At 37.5% G+C, this 24,621-nt stretch overlaps 1 protein-coding gene across 17 annotated transcripts in view; it reads left to right on the top strand.

The window, feature by feature from the left end:
- LOC105492120 (SRY-box transcription factor 5) overlaps window positions 1-24,621 on the top strand; it is a 1,036,234-nt gene that overhangs the window by 131,921 nt on the left and 879,692 nt on the right. For 14 of the 17 annotated variants that reach the window (XM_071070598.1, XM_071070600.1, XM_011759036.3 and 11 more), the window contains exon 2: window positions 23,449-23,530. The exons of 2 other annotated variants lie outside the window; for them this stretch is intronic. The gene's annotated coding sequence lies outside the window, so the exon portion shown is untranslated. Of the gene's footprint in view, window positions 1-4,396; window positions 4,706-23,448; window positions 23,531-24,621 lie in introns of those variants that run through there. One more of the 17 variants, XM_071070597.1, reaches the window with a different exon arrangement.

Below are 24,621 nucleotides of genomic sequence, written 5' to 3' on the forward strand. Positions count from 1 at the left end.
TTGCGCACTTTAAACTGTGTTAAGAGGGTAGATCTCATGGTAACTGTTCTGATCGAAAAAGCAAAAGAACACAAAAGAATACAAGGAAACTTTTGGAGGTGATAGATATGTTTAGTTCTTGATTGTGGTGGTGATATCTTGGGTATATGCATATGTCTGAACTCATGATGTATCTATCAAATGTGTGGCAATTTTTATATATCAATTTTTCCTTAATAAAGCTAAAAAGGGGAATGCAGAGCGTGATGGGGACTTTAGCATCAGTGGACTATTTACTAGATAGTTGTAATAGAATTGCCTGTCAAGTATCATGGTTCTCAATAAACTTGTTGCTAGGATGGAAAGCATCCATGCATCATAGTCAGAAGGGTGTGAGTTTGAATCTTAGTTTTATCACTTACTCTCTTTCATCTTGGGTATGTTCCTTAATCTCTCTGAGCCTCAGTTTTGTCATTTGCAGTATAGACATATAGATATAGACAGACATATACACTGCCTGGTCTACAATAAACAATCAATATGAAGTCTTCTTTAAAAATATGACACCCTTCTGCTTTATATTCGCTCTTCTATGGGAAGGGGGGCATATTTTGACCATATCTTTTGCGATAAAGCTGAATTTTGGTTAAATTCCAATATGGACAGTGTTGATAGAATTATAAAATTTTCAAGAATAAAAAGACGTCAGATTTAATTTAGTCCAACTTTCCAATTTTAAAGATGAGTAGATTTGAGGCTCCGAATTGTAACATAAATTGACTGGTGGCAGAACCAAGTCTCTACTGTCTGGTCCAGTATCTTGGTAGGAATAATAAAGTTACTCCTTGTGGCTACAAAGGAGATAAAATGTACAAAGTTTTATTTAGTGAATCGTTCTTGAGAATAAATGATATGCAATATTGACCTCTATAATCCAAGTGAATATTTGAGTCCTGGAAATACAGTTGCTCATACATTAACAAGGAAAAAAAAAATTAGAAAACGATCTCCTAATTCCCAGGACTAGGGTTTTTGTAAGGAAGTACACTTGTTGTTCTCAAAAAAGATCATAACTACATTTGTGTGTATGTGGTTTCTTTTCCCTGTTTTGAGTGAATATTCATTTCAATTTTATTGATGCTGTTAAGTTTAATGAATTTTATATATATATATGTATACCATCATAAATATCATAAATATACATTTAGAATCTTCTTAAGTGTGAGCTTGTCATGGTTAAATTTTTACACTAGTTTTTGAAAACATACCTTCTTGTCTTAGTGGTGATAAAAGTGTGGATTTACCACTTTCATAACTGTATATTGAAAGCTTTATAGTCCTTTGGAGACAGATTATCTGGAAGCCTGGCCAGTCAGCAGACACCAAAGATTAAAAACACGAATGATGTGATGATTTTGGCATCTTGCAAAAATTATGCAATAGGTTTTCTTTAAGGAAGCATCATGTCTATTCTCCAGTTTGAAATCTTTAACTTTTACTTCACATTTCAAATAGACTATTGGTATGTACTTAAACTATAACCCTAAGATTTCCAAAAGTAATTTAATGAATGATAGTAATATAAGTTTTAGAGTAAAACAAGGTAAAAACTGTGCTAATGGATTTGCCTTTTGGAATAACATTAATTTTACCTTTAAAAATTCAAATTTTATATCTGAAAATTTGATAGCTAGTAATTTGAGTTTCACTTGACTTATCTGTGGAATAGATGAAAATGCCAAAGGCACATGGTCATATAGGGTATGAACATATATATGTAACCTGTTGTATTGGATGTTATCTTATAATCCTTTAATTTTTTCATTTGTTTACCCAAATAAGAATAATTTAGAGTTGTACTGACAAAATAACATTTGTGTATTTATGCTTTAGATATTGAGTAGAACATATTGAATGATCTACAAAACATACCATTTTTATAAACACTTCAGTTTTGAGTTGGAGGGCTTTGTGCTCATGGTGTGTGTGTGTGTGTGTGTGTGTGTGTGTGTTTCTGGGAAAAGAGCATAGAAAGCAACACCAAGTAAATCATTGTTTTTAATTTATTTTATATGGAAGCTTTCACTGTATACTTCTTCCCCCACCTCATCCACATCTGAGAAATGTTGAAATCAATTATTTTTTATCTTTAATTTATGAGCACTTACTAAATGTTAAGGACCATTTTAATAAAAATGAATAACAGGTGATTGCCCACTACATAGCATTTCATACTATTCCAACACCTTTGTGCCTACTGACTGAACTGTTGCTCACAACCACAGCAATAAGGCACAGAAAGGTTATTTATCTTATCCAAGATCACATAACTTGCCCAAGATCACACACTTAATAAGTGATATAAGTGGTATTTGAACTCAGTCAGACTCCACCCACCCATATACTTAATCCATTAACTGGTGCACTATGCTGCCTTGAAGTTGCAAAATTGTTGTAGAATGATGGTTTCTGAACTTATAATACCTATAACATGATGAGGAAATTAGCGTTTTTGTTTTTTTTTTCTTTTTTCTTTTTTAGAAACAGAATCTCACTCTGTTGCCCAGGCTGGAGCTCAAACAATCGTCCCACCTCAGCCTCCCGAGTAGCTAGGACTATAGGCATGTGCCACCATGCCTAATTTTAAAATTTTGTTATGGAGACAGGGTCTCGCTCTGTGGTCCAGACTGGTCCAAACTCCTGGGCTCAAGCGATCCTCTTGCCTAGGCTTCCCAAAGTGCTGGGATTACAGGTATGAGCCACTGAATCTGGCCAAATTAGCTTTTTAAAAGAGAAATGTAAATGGCCTTTTAATTTTTTCCAAGTTTAGTTGATCTTTGCTGTGAAAGGACTGTTCTCTTTTCCTGTCATGTCTAGTTGGCACATTGAATTTAAAAATGGACTTGAAGCTTGGTGAAACAGGAGAGGTAGAGTCTGAAATTTTGAAGAGAAGAGCAATTGAAAGAGTCCACATTTTCCCAGATCGTTCAGACTGGCCAACAAAGTCATTTCTGTATGTTCTTGCTGTAAACTCAGGTGTTTTTTTTTTGTTTTTTGTTTTTTTTTTTGGACGGTCTTCAGTGAACACTGGATTTGTGTTAAGATGTAGAATATGGAGACTCACAATAAATAATTAGCATAGTCACAGCTTTTTTCCCTTCTTAAAAGCTGAAAGATTAATTTTAACTTTCTCCAAAAAAAATCTGGAATGCAGTATAGTATTTGGGAGGTTTGTCAGCACACACCTCTGCTGTTTGTTTTTCAGTCTAGGTTCAAAATCTCTACAGTCAGCAACAAAAGCCCTGAAAAATCAATATTTAGGTTCTTAGACTTCTGAATGGGGGTATAAGGGCAGGGTTTTCTACCTTTTTAATTTGCCCCCTGATGTTTTCTAGCTTCCTTGCCCTAGCTTTTCTTGAGATAGGGGAAGGAGGAAAGTTTTATCAAGCGCTGGTAGATATTTCCACCGTCGTAGATTTCTGCCTGTTAGTCTTTTACTGTTACACACATTCACACCTCATATATTTTGCTCTAAAAGCAGAACATCTGAGATGATTCTGTGGTTGAAAAAGATCTCAAAGAGATGGAAGATGGATTTAATGTTGCCATTTTTAGATAATGCTGTAAATAGAATGGCAGCTGTCCTCAGATGCATAGCCGATATATACTACATATGCTGAATAGAAACAGATAAAAGATTGCACTCAATTAATCCTGAAGAAAAGTAGCATTTTAGCCATGGATTCAGCCATCTAATTTTTAGCTACAGTGCATTTATTCTATCTCTCATGTGCTATAATCCCATGCTTTGAAGGTGACTCAAGAAGAGAAAAATTTGCTCTTATCTTCAACTAGGTTTAAAGAAACTTGTAATATTTTAGTTATTTACACTCCCACCCTGTTAAATAAGTAATTTACATCTACCAACAATTCTGGGACACTTAGTGTCTGTGAGGCACTCTTCTTGGTGCTGGTAGGGGGTGGGAATAAGACCTGGTTCTTTCAAAGAACTCTTTCTTATACAGAAAAGGCATAAGCAGAAACTTTCCACGCCAGATAGAATGTAATCATTGCTCTAAGGTCTGACAAGGATCTTTAGTTCAATAATGGTTGAATATTTATAAAACACCTGTTTCAGGTATATCGCTAATAGGTACTGTGGATATTAAGATGAATTGAACCCATTCCACAAGGTGACTTCCTCAAGTGAGATGGCATGTAAACAAATAATTGCATTTAATAGCAATATATAGTTTAAAAGTTCAGGAATAGCAGAGAGAGAGAGCAGATCCACTCTCCTGGAAGGTGCCTGGGTAGTAGGGCAGGCTTAACTGAAGAGTGATGAGTGACCAGGAGTTTCCAGCATGAGTCAAAGTTTACTAGATAAATAATGAGGGGTAAAGACACGGGAAAAAGCTTTTGGCTTTCCAGAGAGAGGGAAGTAATATGCCCGTAGAGACGATGACCTGAGACTCAGTAGTGTACTGCAACTCTAACTTGTTTGCAGTCACCCTTGTCCTGGGCCTTTCTGTGTACTGTGGGACAGTGTCCAGAGTATTCAGCAAAGACTAAGATATGAGATTCTGGAGAAAAAAGCAAAGTAAATTGTATCTGTAAACTTTGTTCTTATGACAGCAACTTCCATGCTTTTTCTTTAAGACAGATCTGCCTTTGAATCCTGACCTACAATTTCTAAATTTCTCAGACCTCATCTTCAACGGTAAATGTGAGTTCTTATATTTAATATAAAACAGTATGTTGTCTGATACTTAGTGTGTAATTATGACTTTAAAATTACACTTTAAGTTCTAGGGTACATGTGCACCACGTGCAGGTTTGTTACATAGGTATACATGTGCCATGTTGGTTTGCTGCACCCATCAACTTGTCATTTACATTAGGTATTTCTCCTAATGCTATCCCTCCCCCAGCCCCCCACCCCCCAACAGACCCCGGTGTGTGATGTTCCCCGCCCTGTGTCCAAGTATTCTCATTGTTCAGTTCCCACCTGTGAGAACATGTAGTGTTTTTTGTTTTTTGTTTGTTTGTTTTGTTTTGTTTTTTGAGACAGAGTCTTGCTGTATCCCCCAGGCTGGAGTGCAGTGGTACAATCTCGGCTCACTGCAACCTCTGCCTCCTATCCTCAAGTGATCCACCCACCTTGGCCTCCCAAAGTGCTGGGATTACAGGCATGAGCCACTGTGCCTTGTCTATAATGATGACTTTAATTATTGTTCTTTTGCTTTTTTCGGTTGACCATTCCTTGGTAGTGTTCCTCACCGAGGGCTAAACATATAACTGCACTCAATCAATGGAGCGCAGCTGCCATTCTTTCCATGAAGTCTGGGATTTAGGTGATGTGGAAGAGGAAATTGAAAGAGCTCTTCAGTAAATGTTTGGAGACCTGAATTCTAATTCTGCCTTAGCTATGGACTGTGACCTGGTGACCTTGACTCACAGTGTGCCCTGTGAGTTTATTTTTCTCTGTAAGAGGTTTGCACCAAATGTCTGACTCATGTCCTTGTTGCTATGTGTAGTTTCTGTGGAACAGCCCAGTGACTTGAAAGACATAAACCACCCAACTTAATTCCAGTAAAAGCGTTACTAAATCAGAAATATTCTTTTACATTTTCTATTTGGGGGAAAATTGTCTACAGCAACTACGCTCATTTTAAAGAATGGTGGTTTCCCGATTGTTGTAAAAAAATTACAAAGTACAGTCAATGCCCCCCAAAAAATTCATTAAGCATGCAAACAAGTAATGTTAGGCCACCTTTGCAATCTCTTCCAAAGATCAGGCCTGGGAAGAGCGAAGTGTGGTTTTGATGGTTTGGGTATGCAGTGGTGAGCTTGTAGTCAGGTGGGCTCTTAGGAGCATCTGAAGCCTGTTGAAGTTTCGTAGGTCATTTAGAAAATGCCAATGAATCTTGCTGGTGATTCGATGAAATCCTGAGGAAACTTAGTTGGTGTTGAGTAAGAAGCATAGTGTCTCTTTCTGCAGATTAATTGTTATACCTATGATTAATGAGTGTTCATTCACAAAGTAGAGAGAGTTAACATCATGAAGAAGACATAGTCCCTAGGGCCACAGTTAAAGAGTGTTAGCCCCAGATTCCAAACCACAGCCCTTTGATGTTGTTTCCTCCCATGACAAAGTCTAACTGCTGTTTTCACTCTACATTAATTCTGATATCATTTTGAAGTAATAGCATGTACGGCTCTGCAGTCTCTTAATGTAGGCAGTCCTATCTCTCTCCCCCTTATTTCCTTGCTTTGTTTCCACCGTTAATCTGGTAACCAGCCACTTATCATACTGATTATCTTGTAATTGAAACTGTAAAAGCCTATGGCAGGTAAACCTATGGCAGGCAGATGGTCTCCCCAGTATGTCAGCTGTCTCAGAAGGATTTTTTTGTGTGTGTATGTGTATTACAATGTGGTCTACGGGGAGAAACAGCCACCCTGTCCCCCCCACCCCCCCCAAAAAAAAACTCACAAAGAGCCCAGATCATACAATTTGAAATTTAACAGAATGTATTTGCTAACACTTTCAGAGTTGCCTTAAGATCAAAATTCATTATGGAAGCATCTTTTGTGGAGCATGAAGTGACAGAAAAGGAGGGGAAACTATAGTGTTGGGAAGAGGGCAGAGGTCGTTACAACAGATTTTTAGCAGTCCTGTGTGTGAGTCTGATCTTTTGGTGAACTTACTAGTAACTTGGGGGGTTGGGGGGAAGAGAAGTGCCCCCAGGCTGTTGGTTGCTTTGCTTGTTCTCATAGCAGCCTGCGGGGGAAAAGTGCTTGTTTAAACACTAGTGTATGCCATAAAAACTAACAATTATGGCAAGGTTTTCAAAAAAGAAAATTACATTAAAGATGAATGAGGGTATATTGAATAATTATGTTTTAAGGTGTGTAACATTAAAAGATATTGAATAGAATATCGACTGTTTTGTGGAAATAGCAATAATGAGATTCCTGTCACCTAATCTTACAATAATTGGGTTATTACTATGCAAATGAAGGTATTACTTTTAAAAACTAAGGAAGCTAGACAGATCCTTCAGGCAGTCCTTTATCTATTCTTAAAGCTGTGCCGTCATTTCTCCTTAGACTGAAGATCCTTTTCTAAACAATTTGGAGGTGCTCATTTCACTATTTGCCCCTGAAATTCCACTATAATATTTTTCAGCTGCCACAGGTAGCAGATCAGTGGTTGGTGATTTTATATTCTTTGAGCTTTATGTGGAACCCAAAGGAATAATTAAATTGTATGATTATTGCCCACTGTCATTTTTAGTTAAAAAATTGAAATGGAGTGAATTTTCCTGCCAAAGATGCATGCTGGCGCCCTTATCTCCACGTTCCATGCAGCTCTGTCATTGCTGTGCAGTGTCCAGTGGTGCCTATGCATCTCAAAGCCAACAGGTCATTTCGGGCTAGCAGACCTCCCAGGACACCTTTGTGACTGAGGAAGTGATTCCATTTGTCCTCAGGCATACTCAGATCAATAGTCCATACACTGCAGTCACCACCATGTCCATTGAGGCTCCTGTGGCACCCATCAGATGAATAGAAATATTTGGGACATTTGCCATTTTAGTTCATGACCCAGGTAAATACCTGTGTATTCAGCCAGTAATGGCATTTTAAAATGTTGACTGCTGAGGCTTTGGGTAAAAGACGATTGTATTTCCTGGGAATGTTGTATGATTTCTACATACTTTATTATATGAAATGCTCTGTGTAGAAGGAATGATACAGTTGTAAAAATTCTTTAGTATTCCTACATAGAGAAATCATGAAAAAGCGTCTTTGAGCCTTATTAAAATCTCACATGGACATTTTATAGTTTTAATACTCTTTGATAGTGTATAGTAGATTAATCATAGAAAGTAGATTTGAGGAAATCACAAAAGACAAATTTCATTTACCAAGTACTTTTGGTCCAAGGATTAGGAGGTCAAGAAAATCTAAGCCTTATCAGTTTATTTCAGAATCAATTGAGACTTGAGACTTTGTAAATGTCACCAACAACTGCTCTTTACCTTATGTCCTTCCAAGTTCTTAAGGTAGAGCTGGGCTCAGTGAGGTGATTGCATGTTACATTTATGCCTTTCTCTGTTTAGTAGGGAAGTCTTAGAATATATTTCTGTTTATAGGAGTACAGATTTTTTCTGATACTAGCCATAGTTTACCAAATATTGATAACATTTTCAAGCAATTCACAATCCTGAAAATATTCTTTTTGTTTGGTTGTTTCATTTTGTTGTTGTTGTTTTGAGACAGTCTCACTCTGTCACCCAGGCTGGAGTGCAGTGGTGCCATCATAGCTCACTACAGCCTCGATCTTCCAGACTCAAGTTATTCTTCTACCTCAGCCTCCTGAGTAGCTGGAACTACAGGCATGTGCCATCACACTTGGCTAATGTTTAATTTTTTTGTAGGAATGGGATCTCACTGTGTTGCCTAGGCTGGTCTCAAACTCCTGAGCTCAAGCAATCTTCCCTCCTTGGCCTCCCAAAGTACTAGGATTACAGGTGTGAGCCACTGTGCCTAGTTGAAAATATCCTAAATTATTACCTTTTTATAATTCAACTAATTTGGTTGGCCTCAAGCAATCAATATATGTAGGTAACTTTTAATAGATGTCTGTGGAAAGGATTTTTGGAAACATGCAGAATTCCCACACATCATTTGGTTTAGAATAAGTTATGAAACTGTTGCAAACTACCCTAAAATTTCGTCTACAAGGTTTATTATGGGTTCAGGTGACTCTGCAGGTCAGTTATCCTACATATGATGACTCAGCTTTCTAGACTTTTTCTATACCTGCTTCCATGATCTCCCAGGCTAGGGAAGAGAGGGCTGCAGAGTTGAGCACGGGGAATTAAATGCTTTATTCCAGAAGTGACAAACGTCACTTCTCATATTTTTTTTGATAGAATTACTCATATGGTCCCTCCTAATTTCCTTGGGATGGGAAATGTAGAAGAGAAGCAGATATTGATCAATATTAGTAATGTTGATCATATCCAGTATTGATTTATTCTACTTACTGAGAATGTCTTTGAAATATGAGATACTACTCATGATGTGTGGGTGAAACTACAGCAAGGAGTGTAATGAATGGCTTTCATTAAGAACAATAAGCATTTTCCTCCTAGTCATCGATGCACCCATTTGTCTAGACTTCCACGCACCTTGCTATTCTTGGGTTTTATGGAACAGGTTTTACCTTGACCAAGGTCACTGTGCAGTCAACCTTTACAGATGGGATTATAGTCAGCTTTTAAACTGCAGCTGTGGCCAACCTGCATTAATGACAAACATTGCAGAAAGAATGCCCTTTGTCCAGGTTTGATGAGGGCTGGTGATATTAAATACTGCTAATAGTTTCCCGGGTTGGAAAGGGGGTTATTTGATTTGCAAAAGAAGGAAACATTAGAATCAGTCTGTTCTTCAACTAATTCTGGTAGGATATATAAAGGAAAATGAACACATTTTTAATAAAATGAGTGTGCCATTATCTTTGTAAACAAAGGAGAATATTGGGAGCTAATAGGCATTTAGCAACAGTTACAAAAGTTTGTATCATATTTGACTTTTATTGGGTAGCAAACAAGAAGAGAACAGGAATGTGTTTGAACTGAGAGCAGAGGAATCTTTTACCACTAGGTGAAACAGTATGATAACTGTATCCCTGAGAGAGGTATTAAAAGTAAAAACCACCAAAGAGAGTACCGGTCAGGTAAAGAAAGGGTGTCCCTAATATTTTGATTAAACAGTGTAAGAGCATTATTCTTATAAGCGTGGAAGCATATTGTTTAAGGATATTACTTGTTTAGTGTCTATTATAACTGACAATCAGGAAACTATTTTCACTGCTAGTAACAAATGAATTAGTGACATACAAGTGTATAACATACCATTCTACTTTTTTCTTTTCTCATTTTTTCTTTATATTGCACATTATAATGAACATATTAAAGACCACATCAAACAAATATATGCTGTGGTGATTCATTATAAGGTAAACAGTCTTGTAACCACCATCCAGGTCAAGAAATAGAAGTTGTAAACAATCCCAGAAGCCTCTCCATGTGTACTATCCTAATCACAGACTCACCTCTTTCTCTAGAAATAATCGTCTGGACACTCATAGTAATCAGTCCTTGCGTTCCATTATGTTTTATGATCCAATTATGAATACAATGAGTTTTGTCCTTTAAAAATTCTTGATATGTCCTTGAAGTCTTTTATAGTCTATAGGACCCCTTCCATTTCGTTCTTTCCCTTACAACATATCTGCTGAAGAATCTAAGTTGTTTGACCTAAAAAATTTCCCACGGTATGGATTTTGTTGGTTGCATACTCATGGTGTGGTGTAGCATGTTCTTCTGTCCTTTGTATTTTCTGAAAAACTGGCAGCTGGCTCCAGAGACTTGATCAGATAAATTTGATCCTTTTGTAAGACTATAAGAAGTGATGCAATTATGACCCTTTTTTTATATTAGTTATCAATACTCATTACTTGGATTCATTAATTTATTAGGGATTGCAAAGTAGAAATAACCTAATTATATCATCTTGTTTTCATGTACTAACCGGGATAATTTTATAAAATGACAGTTACTTCCCAGTCTACTATTTGGCTACCAAGTTGTACAGTTCATATAGGAAAGACAGGATAAATAATATATCTTTTTATTTTTCCAGTTCTCAAAATGAATTAGCTTCCTGTCATCCTCAGAAGGTAATCAAGTAATTCCTTTTAAATATCATTGTGAATTCATGAATGTAAGCATAAAAGGTAGGTTAGATCTATTGTAATCCTCATCCTTTGAGGCTCAAATGGTCTCATCTTTGGACAGTGGGAACCCTTTCAAGTTGGCTTCTGAGTATTTTGACATGGCTGTAGTTATCTTTGATAGCTTCGTGTGTACTGGGTACATTAAGATATTCTAAGCTCATCTGTACATAGCCTGTTCATCTATGTCTCCAGGAAGCCCTGTTTTCTGGATACTAGGTATGTTCATTGTCAATGGTTTTGTCTTTATTTATAGGCCTAAATAGACAGAGCTATTGTATTTGCTTAAAGTTTTCAGCTCTAATACGTATTAAGTTGGGACTACCAAATTTAATGTCAAAATAAAAGTATTTAAAATCATGTTAGTACATGTGAGGCCTGTTAGAAGTTTTACTGATATTTTTAGAGGACACCTCAAGCAGGGAAAAGTATCATCTCTTAGCTGTCAGCCATAATGTATACATTTATACAGTTTCTGATCTTAGCATTTTTTGGCTTAATACCATAGCAGAGTCTTCTTTCACAGTTTATCTTTGGCTCTCTTTTGGTGAGTGGTGATCAAATTTGCTACAAGTTACTGTCTCTACAGTCTCTTATCTATAGAGTTTCACTTTTTTTAGCATGGTATTTCAGTTTGATGTGCATTGTTTTATTTTGATCACCAGTTGCCAATGTTTATCTTCTATAGTAACTCCCTTGGAAGTTGTCATATACATTCTAGATATTACCTTTGTGTAAGTGTATACATTCTGTGGTTAAACATTTAAAATTACTTTTTAGAAATAAGGGAGTAGGCACTAGTACAGCATAGCTATCATCATTTTCCTGAGCTCATATAATCTCTAGCAGAATTGGATAAAATGGTTAATTGCACTCTTAGAGAGGTGTACCCCTAAATGATGATTGGTGATGAAACATAGAAAGTTTTAGAGTCTGTAACATTTGCTTGTTCAGAGAACTCTTTTGAGTCTAGACTTCATCTATCAGAAACTCTTTTCACTAATATGACTAGGGAATAAAATGCCCCTACTCGACTGGGCATGGCGGCTCACGCCTGTAATCACAGCACTTTGGGAGGCCGAGGTAGGCAGATCACTTGAGGTAAGGAGTTTGAGACCAGCCTGGCAAAACCTGGTGAAACCCCATCTCTACTAAAATACAAAAAAATCAGCCTGGCATGGTGGTATGCACCTGTAATCTCAGCTACTTGGGAGGCTGAGGCAGAAGAGTTGCTTAACCCGGGAGATGGAGGTTGCAGTGAGCTGAGATGGTGCCACTATACTTCAGTGCACTGCCTTGGTGACAGAGCGAGACTCTGTCTTAAAAAATATAATAAAATGCCCCTTCTCTTAGGTGCTACATAGGAGGAATGAGGACTCTAGTGGAGGTGTGGGATCCAGTGTTTTGTGTTCATCAAAGAAGAAAACACACAACATTTGTTGTGCTATAATTTTGGAGGGTCCTCTTTTGACAAAAATTTCTGGGCCAATCTAGGTAACTCTGACAACTACTCCATCTTTTCAGAGAATAATGTTCTACTGATCTGAAATGGATCAACCTAGACTAGTGCTTTCAGATACATACCTGTTCACCAGCCCTGATTCCCACTTTTTGTAGTCTTCTTCTGGGAGCTCTAAGACAAATCAGAGAGCAGTAGAATTCGATATATTATTAGATCACAAATTTACTGAGTCATTAGGGTATTTTTAGAAGAAATTGGTTTTTTTTTTGAAAAAGAGTCAAACCAATTTAATAATAAAGGTAATATTTCACATAGCCAGACATTAAAGACGGGGCAGATTATTGGGCTGGCCTTTTCCAGTGCTTTCAGCTCCTTGTCTCTGCGATTCCTAATTTCTGTTCTCCTCTGTATATCAGCAATATTCTTAAATTGGATGCAGATAGCATCTGCAGTTCCAGGTCTGATGACCACAGAGTTTGGGAAAGAGACCATCTCTTCCAATGGCTCTCTTTAACAGTAAGGGAATGTTTTCCAGAAGCAAATCTCATTCATGTTTCCTTGGCCCACATAGTGTCGTATGCCCATTCCTGGATCCAAACCTCATTTCCAAGTGAATGCTATTTATAGAATGGCTTAGGCCTGGATTTACAACCAATCACTGGCAAGGAGGATGGGATTACCATGGTTGCCTTAAACTTAGCAGAATCTACTTCAGGGTTTGGAGTCAGTCCCTCAAACTGCATAGCTCTTACATACTGAGGAAGGAATGAAAGGGATAATGAGAAGAAAACCACAATATGATCTATTACACTGTGTCTTAGGGCTTATTTGTGAATGTATTTTTATTTGTTTGGCTGCAGTGTGTGAGTAAATAATGAACCATGACAGTTGGAGTAAGAGATAGGAAAAAAAAAAAAAAAAAAAAAAAACCCACCAAGATGATATAAAGCATCCAAAGATGTCTGATTTAGTTGTAAAAATCTTTGAAACCATTCCTCTGATTTTTATTAGTTTTAGAATTTCACTGAGTATGAATTACATGAGTACCTAGTGTCAACCGTTTATACCTCTAAATGAGCTCAGTGAAAACCAGCTTCTGTGAAATATGATTAAACTTGCCCTTAAAACATGTCATTTGCATTGAAAATTTTGTTCCAGCTGTTCTTCCCTGGCTGCTTCTCACATACCCTGTGTTCCAGGTCAAAGAGTGTCCTGGCTGCAGCACCACCACCATGTTTTTCTTGACCCATGGCTAATGTATTGTCTGTGCTTTTCTCCAGGCTTCCAGATTATTCCTGTTCCTAAAAACCCAACTCAGTGATTACTTCTGTGAAGCCCTTCAATAACCTGCTTTGCCTGACGGTCTTTCCTCTAGTGACCTTTAAATATATTCTGTTCAGTTCAGTTGTCACTTAAATCATCTGTCACCTTTTGGGAATTCTTCTTTATGTCGTTGAGCTGTTCTTAACATCGTACGTGGTAGATGATGATCTTTTTGAAGGTAGTGATCCTTGAATCTCATGAAAATTATCCACCTTTCATGGCATCATCTTGGACAGGGAAGTATAAAGAGTCTTTCCTTCTGGACATAAAAATAGCTCACACTTATTAAGCACTTGCTGTATGCCCAGTGCAGTAACAAATACTTTACAAGCATTATCTCATTTCTTCCTCACATACACATACAAAAACTCCATGTGCCAGGTTAGACCAAAACTTGCCTCAAAATAGGAGAACCAAGAAATGGATTCTCGTGGTAACACTGGGTAACAGTCTTTAAGCTCACAGGATGTCTCCAGGCATCAGTTTCTCACTCTGTCCAGTCTTGTAGCTTTGTTTTCTTATGTGGCTTGATCAGGAGGAAGAATCGCTACACAAATGGGCAGTTCCAGGTTGGAATGGTCCTCAGTAACCCCAATGAGAAACAGAGGAAGAGAAAGTTGCAACCATGTTTGGGGTGTTGGGGAGCCTCACATGGCTTGCCAGAGCATGTTACTGATAGCCAAGGTCTGAGCAGTCACCCCTACAGTGCAGCTGGTGGAAACACAGGCCAACTCCACCTGAACCAGGAAGTCTGAAAGTCAAGCAGCATTGTTTCTCAATGAGATGCTGAGTAGACAATTATTCTGGTTAGCATTAATTCAAATTGACAGATCAGACCTGGATTTAGCCCAACATCACTCAGCTAGGGAGATTTTACTCATCCTAATTTCAGAGTTTTGCTAGTAACAACTTTGCTACGTTGTCATATTGTATTCAAACTATGTTTGAGTATCATTACTCAAAGTACAAATAACTTCAACTGTATGGACCTTGTTGTGTGTATTTTCAGTAGCAGCCCCCTTGAGAATATTCAGTGCCTCTAGTTCCTCATATAATCTCATCTTTTCTACCAAATCAGGAATTGAAACATTAGCTCATATTTTTACATGTTAGTTGAGTGACTGGATTTGCTTTCCTAAGGTTATTTTTCAGTCACCATGTTTCCTTACCCGGGTCTTTGCTTTTGAATACATTCATAGCTCTTGTGGCTTCAACAATGACATTTCAGATGTTAGTTTGCTGATGCCGAGATACTGGTAGAGGAAAACTGGGTTGGTCAGTCCGTGAAATCTCCCTCCATTGCCTGAGGAAGTGACTGGATATAACAAGTTGGAGATTCATGGGTTTGTGACATGGGCTAGTCCAAGATCTCTCAGTAGAGAGACATTTGGTCACCCTGGGGAGAATAAACTAGGACTGACCGAGCTATAGATGCTGAAGACCTGCTTCTCTAGAACTCCTGAGTTAAAATGTACAAGTCCTGTTATCTCTGGCTTCTTTCAACAATCCCGGGCCTGCCCCGCTCTTGCTTGGGCCTGCCAGCAGGCCCTGTTCTTCAGGTTCTTCTTGCCCTTTCAGTACCCAGGAGAGACCACCCACTGTCTCACTGTAGCTCCAAGTCTTCCTGTTTCTATCCTTGTGATCCAAGAATTTCAATGTCCAAGATAAGTTTTCTGTAAGTTTTGATGTTACTGAATTTTTGGCGCTGTGTAATTTTTCATATATTGACGGACAACCTATGTTTTGTTGTTAAGCTGCTTTCCTGTCATTCTGGAATGCATCCTCATTTTACTTCTTTCTCTGCTAATGACTTTTCCAACTTTGATGTAGTTAGATCACAGCTTCTTTATTACCAAGTTTTAATGACTTTGTTTTCTCCACCTCATCTAACAAAGTACGTTACAGAGATTGCTCAACAATACTACGTGTGAATTTCATTTGACTTCATACTCAGAGATGGGTTGAGACTGTCTATGACAGTAATATTAGGATGTGGATTTTCATCTTACTTGTAGAGGGGGCTTGAATGTTGACTGTTACTGTGTACTTTCAGTTTGGGCTAAGAGCTTTAGGATGAAGCAAAGTTTACCAGCCTAACTTGCAAATTGGTATGTTGATCTTGCTGTCTTTATCCATTCATTCTTTATTAGCTGAGGGGGCTAATTTGGGATTTAGGGGAATAAGAATATGATGTATTCTCAGGATTTTTGCTTCTAATCAGGAATAATGGCTTTATGTGTATAAAAAAACATTAAAATATTATGTGCTCTTATTCAAACTAGATGTCAGTTATCTCAGAGTTTACATTCGCTCCATGCGTTACCATGGCTGGAAAGAGGAACAAGTCTTCTTATATAAAAATGTGGCCTATTAACAACAAAAAATGGATTAATAGACTCTCTTCCTGTTTACAGTTTATGGTCTATCCTGAAGGGATTTGATGTGTTCACTTATGCTTTTTAACTGGCAAAGTAAGTATAACTACCTTTAGTTCATGAACGTCAGCAGAGGGATATATCTATTTTACTTTTTAATATTAAAAACCACAAAGGCTTTTCTAAATTAGCAGCGGGGATTTACACAGCAAACTAGTGAAAAATGTTATGAGCTTTCGTCCTCTGTTTTGGTTTGAGCTGCTACTTTGGGGCTTTTACATGTCTTTCCCTTTCCCATCTCATCTCTAGGAGGCAAACAAAGAAATATAATTTGCATTGGCTATAGAAATGCCTCTGAGATCACTGCTCTAAGTGTGCTGGGGATTTGGAGTAGAAATTCTGAAAAGGAGAAAAAGACAAGGGTAAAAGCTCTGTTGACAGGGGAGTTTCATAGGCATGTGGTGAGAGGACAGCATTGGACGTGGGAATACACATTCTGCAAGCTTCCTCTCTTTTCCTAAAAACAACAGTCTAAGAGTGTGGTAGTTCTGTCTGGTTAAAGAGTTGGACTCAGTGGCAGCTGTCGAGCTTAGCTTTTCTTTCTAATTCAGATACTTCCCTATTGGAGTGTTTGGCACCTTCACTTCCTTTCTCTTTTCCTGTCCGTCATCACATGTGGCACCTCTGGGTGAGAGGCAGGCAGATGGCTGTCTCTGGACATGATGCTTAACGATGCTTTATCCTTTGAGCAGTACACGGGGCTGGAATGGAAGGACATTTGAACTTGCACTTTGATGCAGAGTATTAGCACATTCACCCTCTGCTGGCAGCAGACCAAGGACCCCAAGTTAGCCTGTGAACCAACTTTTTCCCTGGAGTATAAACAATGCATGAACTTGGCTAGGAGGTCAGCTCTTCAAAGCTGACTTTTTTTTCCCCCAGTGGGATCCACTATTTGTTCATATTTAGGCAGCATCTAAGTAGAGGCAATTTAGACATTTAACCAAAGCAAAATTCAGTCTGAAAAAATAGGAAGATCTCATTATAGATTCACAGATCTGTGTATTTGTGTGCTCAAGGATAATAATAATACTGGGATATGTTTCAGAGAAAAGAGATGAGTAAAAATAAGAAAAAAAATTAATGGATTTGAGCCCAAGTAAATGAAACTCTATTATTTAATTATAGTATCTGTGAATATAAATGGGAGATGAACAAGAATTTTTTCCTTCAGTTTGGATCATAGAAGATTTCATGACTAAAAGGGGAAGTCTATCACTCAGAGCTACAAGCTAGAGGTTTGATCCTTCATAAAATGAATCAGGGAATATAGAAAATATTTTGGGAATTGAGGACAGTCTCTTTTGCACACACTCAAGTGTTTTTACATCTAAAGTGAGCAAAACTGCATAATGTGGAATATACGCCTGTGTCCTTCAAATTTGCCACTCTGTGGCAGCCTGGATAGATGGGAAAAAAAGCCATTGATATGCAGTGAAAAAGGACATGGTCACTCTTAGAATTTCATGTTTGGAACCTCTTGTGGGCTAGTGTCTGCAATAATATCGATGACTGGGCCATTTATTTGGTATCTATTGCTACTTTTGGCAAGTGGGTAAGTTTAAACCCCAGTGTCCTGGTTAAATTCCAATGTAGATGAGTGATAATATTCCATCTGCCATGTTCTTATTTTGCCTTCCTTAAGGAAATGAAGCATAACTGCATTTCAAAGCAGACTGTTGACACACTTAAGATAAAAAGTTATTATTTTTATTTCTTATTGTGTAGTTCATTGTCCTCAGATCTTGTTGCTCACCCAGCCCTGTCACTGATTCACCTGTGACCTTATATAACAATGTGCACAGCTTGAAAGAAAAAATAGAAAAATATGTATCATGCAAACATTAATACAAAGAAAGTGGGAGTTGCTATGTTAGTATTGATATAATATTCTTTTGAGCAAAGAAAATTACTAGTGACAGAGCGGGATATTATATAATTATTAAGACATTGCTCCACCAAAAAGACATGACAATTCTAAACGTGTATGTACTAAATAACTGAGCTGCAAAATACATGAAGCGAAAACTGATAAAATTGAAGAGATATAGACAAATTCACAATATTATTTGAAGATGTGAACACCCAGATTTAATCACTTTGTAAAAAAAAACTAGACAATCAGCAAGGATATAGATGAACTCAACATTAGTAACCAACAAAATCTAGTTGAAAGCCAATAGCAGCAGCACACACATTCCTTTCATGTGCCCATTGAACATATACCAAGATAGATCATATCCTGGGCCAGAAAACAAATTTCGATAAATTTAAAAGAACTAAAATCATATGGGATATATTTTTTGACCACCATGGAATCAAATTAGAAATCAATAACAAAGAGAACAGGAAAATTTCTGAACCCTTGGAAACTGAGTAATATACATTGTAAATAATCCATGGGTAACAAAGGAAGTCTCAAGGGCCATAAAAAATATACTGAACTGAATGACAATAAAAACACAACAGGTAAAAATTTGTGGATGATGGCTAAAGCAATTCTGAGAGGGAAGTTTATGGCACACCACACACGTACATTAGAAAAGAGGAAAAGTCTCAAATCAGTAATCTAAGTTCACAGTTCAGGAACCTAAAGAAGAGCTGTAAATATCCAAAGCAAGCAGAAGAAAGGAAATAATATTAAGAACAAAAGTCAATAAATGAAAACAGGAAAACAATCCATGAAAAAATTCAGGTTACTTTAGAAGATCAGTAAAATTGACAAACCGCTAGTAAGACTAACAGAATAAAAAGAGAAAAAACACAAGTTATCGATATCGGTAATGAAAAGGGATATATCACTGCAGACTCTGCAGACAGCAAAAGGATAATATGGGACTACTACAAACAACTCTACACACATAAATTCACAACTTAAATGAAATGGACCCAGTCCTCAAAAAACATGAACTGCTGCAACTCACCCATAATTAGATAATTTTAATAGCCTTATAACAGTTAAGGGAATTTAATCTGTAACTTAACAAACTTTCAAAAAAAGTATTCTTCAGATGGTTTTACTAGATAATTCTACCAAATATTTAAAGAGGGATTGAAACCAGAATTTCTTTAGCCATGATCCACAAATTTTTACATGTTGTATTTTTATTGTCATTCAGTTCAATATATTTTTTATGGCCCTCGAGACTTCCTTTGTTACCCATGGATTATTTACAATGTATTTTATAAACAGTCTCCCCGAGAAAACCATTCATTTTATGAAAGTAGTATTACCCAGATACTAAAACAAAGTACAAAAAAAGAGATGAGACCAATATCCCCCATAAATACAGGTACAAAAAATATTAACAAAATATTAGCAAATAGAATTCAGCAATATGTAAAAAGAACCATATTATACATCATGACCAAAGGGGAGTTTATTTCAAGGGATTCAAGGCTGGTTCAGTATATGAAAAAACATCAGTGCAATTCAGTGTGTTAACACCCTAAAGAAGAAACATCACACAGTGCTATCAATTCATGCAAAAAGTTCACTGACAAAATTCCACAGTACCATTTATGAGAAAAACTCTCAGAAAAATTGAGATAGAAAACTTTCTCAACTTGACATGGAGCATCTATAAAACATCTACAGCTAGCATTATACTTAATGATGAAAGATGTGAGTGTTTCCTCTTAGATCAGGAACAAGGTCAAGGGATGTCTACTCATGACCCTTCTTCAACATAGTGCTGGAATTTCTTGCCAGTGCAAAAAGGCAAAAAATTGTAATTAAAAGCATATGGATTTTAAAGGACAAAATAAAACTGTCCCTATTTTTCATTTGATGTCATTGTTTATGTGGAAAATCTCATGGAACATTTAAAAAAAAAGAAAAACTAACTCCCAAAACTGATTTGAGTTTAGCAAGGTAGCAAGATATATGATAAACATACAAAAGTCAGTTATATTTGTATATATTAATACTAGCAATGAATGGCTGAACATCAAAATTTAAAATGCAGTACTATTTATAGTCACTCAGAAAATGAAATACTTAGGAATAAATCTAACAAAACACATTAAAGGATGTGTATGCTGCAAGCCACACAATGCTGAAGGAAGATCTAGATGAATAACTATATCATGTTCATGGACCGAACACTCAACATGGCAAAGGTGGCAGTTCTCCTCAAACTGACACACAAGCTTAACACAATTACTATCAAAATCTCAACAAAGTTTTTTATAAATACAGAGAAGAAAAATTTATATTGAAATTTCAGCTGAAAAGCAAAGCAATTAGAATAGCTAAAAGAACTTTGAAATAGAAGAATAAAGGGAGTAATCTACCCAATTCCTAAGTTTATTATATAACTGTAATAATCAACACTCTGTGAAATTTGCAGAGGGATAAACACTTATATCAATGGAGGAAGCCATTATGATATAAACAGAGAAGCCAGAAATTGACTCACAACATATCAAACCAATTTTTGACAAAAGTGCAAAAGCAATTCAACAGAAAAAACACCTTTTCAACAGTTCATTCTTGGAGCAATTTGGACATTCATAGGCCAAACAAACAAAACCCCTTGACCTAAGTCTTTTAACTTATACAAAAAGTAACTCAAAATAGACCACAGACTTAAATGTGAAACTCAAAACTATACTACTTCTAGGGGCAAAAAGAAAATCTTCAGGGTCTAGGGCTAGACAAAGCATTTTTAGATTTTATACCAAAAGCTGGAGGAAAAGGTGATAAACTGGACTTCATTAAAGTGAACATTTTTGCTATTTCAGGCCAGGTACTGTGGCACAAACCTGCAATCCCAGAACTTTGGGAGGCCGAGGCAGGCAGATCAATGGAACTCAGGAGTTGGAGACCAGCCTGGTCAACATGGCAAAACTCCTTCTCTACAAAAAATACAAAAAAATTAGCCAGACATGGTGGCATGTGCCTGTAGTCCCAGCTATGTGGGAGGCTGAGGTGGGAGGATCACCAGAGTCTAGGAGGTTGAGGCTGCAGTGAGCCTTGATTGTGCCACTGCATTCCAACCTGGGCAACAGAGTGAGACCCTGTTTAAAAAAAAAAATGTTGCTATGTGAAAGATCCTATTGAGAGGATGAAAAGACAAACTACAGATTGGAATAAAAGTGTTTGCAAACCATATATCTGACAAAGTACTAGTATCGAGAATATAAACTCTCAAAACTCTATAATAAAGCAGAAACATCCAATTAGAAAATGGACAAAATACCTGAAGAAACATTTCTTGGGAGAAGATATACAGATAGCAACTAAGCACATGAAAAGATGTTCAACATCATTAACCAATGACAAATGCAGAAAGGCCAAAATAAAAAATAGTGACAGTATCAAATGCTGACAAGGATGTACAGAAACTGACTCATTCAGACATTGTTGGTGGGGATGTAAAATTCTGCAAGACAGTTTGGTAGATTTTGGGGAGAAAAAAACCACATTCATCTGCCGTATATAACCTAGCAATGCACACCTGGACATTTATCTCAGAGAAAAGAAAACATGTTCACACAGAAACCTGTATATAAACGTTTATGGCTTTATTCATAATAATCTCAAACTTCAAAAACAATTTCTTATTTCTTCTAAAGAAAAGGGAAACACGTGCAGAATGTGCTGGTTTGTTACATAGGTATACGTGTGCCGTGGTGGTTTGCTCCACTTATTGACCTGTCCTCTAAATTCCCTCCCCTCACACCCCACCTCACAACAGTTTCTGGTGGTGTGTGTTGTTCCCCTCTCTGTGTTCATGTGTTCTCAATGTTCAACTCCCACCTATGAGTGAGAACATGTGGTGTATGGTTTTCTGTTCCTGTGTTAGTTTGCTGACGATGATGGCTTTCAGCTTCATCCATGCCGCTGCAGAGGACATTATCTCATTCCTTTTTATGGCTGCATAGTATTCCATGTTGTGTATGTACCATATTTTCTTTATCCAGTCTAACATTGATGGGCATTTGGGTTGGTTCCATGTCTTTGCTATTGTAAATAGTGCTGCAATAAACATTCGTGTGCATGTGTCTTTATAGTAGAATGATTTATAATCCTTTGGGTATACACCCAGTAATGGGATTGCTGGGTCAAATGGTATTTCTGGTTCTAGATTCTCAAGGAATCGCCATACTGTCTTCCACAATGGTTGAATTAATTTACATTCTCACCAACAGTGTAAAAGCATTCTTATTTCTCCCCAGCCTCACCAGCATCTGTTGTTTCCTAACTTTTTAATAATTGCCATTCCAACTGGCGTGCATTAATCTCAAACTTGAAACAACTCAGTGTCCTTCAATAAATGATTAAACAATCCATACTATAGAACACTATTCAGCACCAAAAATAAACTATTGATACACACATGAACCTGGATGAATCTTTAGAAGGTTCTGTTGAGTGTATGATTTCATTTATATAACATTTTTGAAGTGAAGAAATTATAGAAACTGTAAATAGATCAGTGGTTTCCAGGGGTTAAGGAGGAGTGGGGTGGAGCGGAAACAAGTGTGGCTATAAAAGGCATCCTGAGGGATTTTTGTGGTGATGGAAATGTTCTGTATCTTGACTCTGTCAGTGTCAGTATCGTGGTTGTGATAATGTAATATAGTTTTGCAAGCTGTTACCAATGAGGGAACTGGGTAAAGGCTACATGGGATCTCTCTCTCTCTCTCTCTGTGTGTGTGTGTGTGTGTGTGTGTGTGTGTGTATGTGTTTTGTAACTGCATGTGGATCTACAATTATTTCAAACTAAAATGTTTAATTAAAAACACACAAAATTTCCTCTAAAGGCCTCTAGATTAAAAATCTGAAAGCATTTTCTGGTGCTTTCCATGGGAAAGCATTTCATGTCCCCGCTTTCTGCCCTCAGATAATCATATGGCAGCCGCGGAGGCTTTTTTGCTGTTCCTGGACACGCTTAGCAAGCTCTCACCACAGGGCCTTTGTACTTTCTATTTCCTCGTCTGGAACATTCCTTTCTCTGGCCTGCTCATTCACTTCATCGAGATCTCTGCTCAAATGTCACCTTATCAGAAAGGTTTTTCCTTGAACAATCTGTCTACACTACCATTCCTGTCACGATTGATTCCCTGACCTGGGTTTATTTTTCTTCTCTCATCAGAAACAGTTTGAATGCTTTAAAAAATTCCAAGTCTTGGATAGAAACCTCGAAATTCCCTACTATATTTCCTCTGGATTCGGAATGTTTTATTTCAAAAGTAAATGAAACAGGCAAATTCACTCTATTTCCATTCCTTCTGCTGATCACTCCATAGCTATATGGTTGGAATTTTAAGATTTTAAGGCTTCCGTAGTAGCATATATTCTGTATTCTGTCACACTCAGCTTATTGCAATCCAGTGATATTTCTTAAAACAGCCAAGACTTCAGACAGTCAACCCCATCTCTGTACACGGTGAATCTGCCTCTAAATGACTGGGCTCTAATTCTCTTCTAGGCGTTTTAACCGGTCCAAGGTGTAGAGACATACTCCAGGAGGATCCTCAGAAGTTTTGGACAAGCCTCCCCCAATGTGGCAGGTGGGTCTCTTGTCTGTGGGTGCAAGAAATGTAACTTTCTTTATTCTTCCATAGCTAACCTGAAAGTAAATGCCGTTCGGACCCTCTGCTTGACCATGACAGCAGCCTGAGGTTGCACTGAAGTTCTGGATAAGGCTATGAGATGCCAAGTTCTCGAGGGGTGGATCGCAATTCTTGGCTGTCATCTCTCCATTAGTCATGTCTGTCTTACCATCTCTTGTCAGTACTTGCGGACCGCTGCTGAGGCACACCTCAATCTATCCTCGAGGATCTTCTGTTCTCTTTCTCTTAGTTTCTTCTAGATACTTCTTGGGCACATAGGGGCATGCTATCACTGCTGCAGGCCCAGAGGAAACTCTTTAGGATTAAAAAGCTCCCCCACCACCCCCCCCTTTCTTTTTTCTTTTTGTATTGCTGCTCTTATTCAGTGGCTCCTGTGTTATGCTATGGCACGAAATCCTTTGCAAGGCCACTCAAGTCCTGGGTGTACTACCGAGCTGTTTCTGAAGTTCAGACTATACGCAAGAAATAAACTTTTTTGCCTATCGCCCGTGTCTCCCCACAACATATTTGGGGTTTCTTTCTTTAATCGTATTTTGAACAAGCACAACTTAGGAAATCAATCAAAACACAATTTATTTTTTTCATTTCCTTCTGTTTCTTTGAAATGCATTGGAGAAGGGTGGCACGTATTCTCTTGCTTCCGGTGAAATTTAGGTCTCAGACAGACTCCATACTTTGTAAGTTCACTCTTAGATTTAAAATAAAGTTCCTCTGGACATTTTAAGTTACAGAAATAATCTCCATTCAGAAATGATTATGTCCAATATCACACCATAATCATAGCTTCAAAGTCAATTTAATATCAGATGATCTGCCCTCCCCGACCTGGGGCCCGTTTTTGAGTTGGACTACTGCAGTGGGAAAAGGTCTGTCATTTTTTTCTCTCTTCACCTGTCACCTCCTAACTTCCTAGTTGCTGTTGCTGAACTCTCAGGGGTTGGAGCATGGGAAAGAAGAGGGGAAAAGTAGCTCAGGGATTTTTCTCACTTGAACGGATGTTATGTTAAGCTGGCTTTGTGTTTTCTGGG

The sequence above is a fragment of the Macaca nemestrina genome, chromosome 10 (assembly GCF_043159975.1).
Source record: "Macaca nemestrina isolate mMacNem1 chromosome 10, mMacNem.hap1, whole genome shotgun sequence".
NCBI lineage: Eukaryota > Metazoa > Chordata > Mammalia > Primates > Cercopithecidae > Macaca > Macaca nemestrina.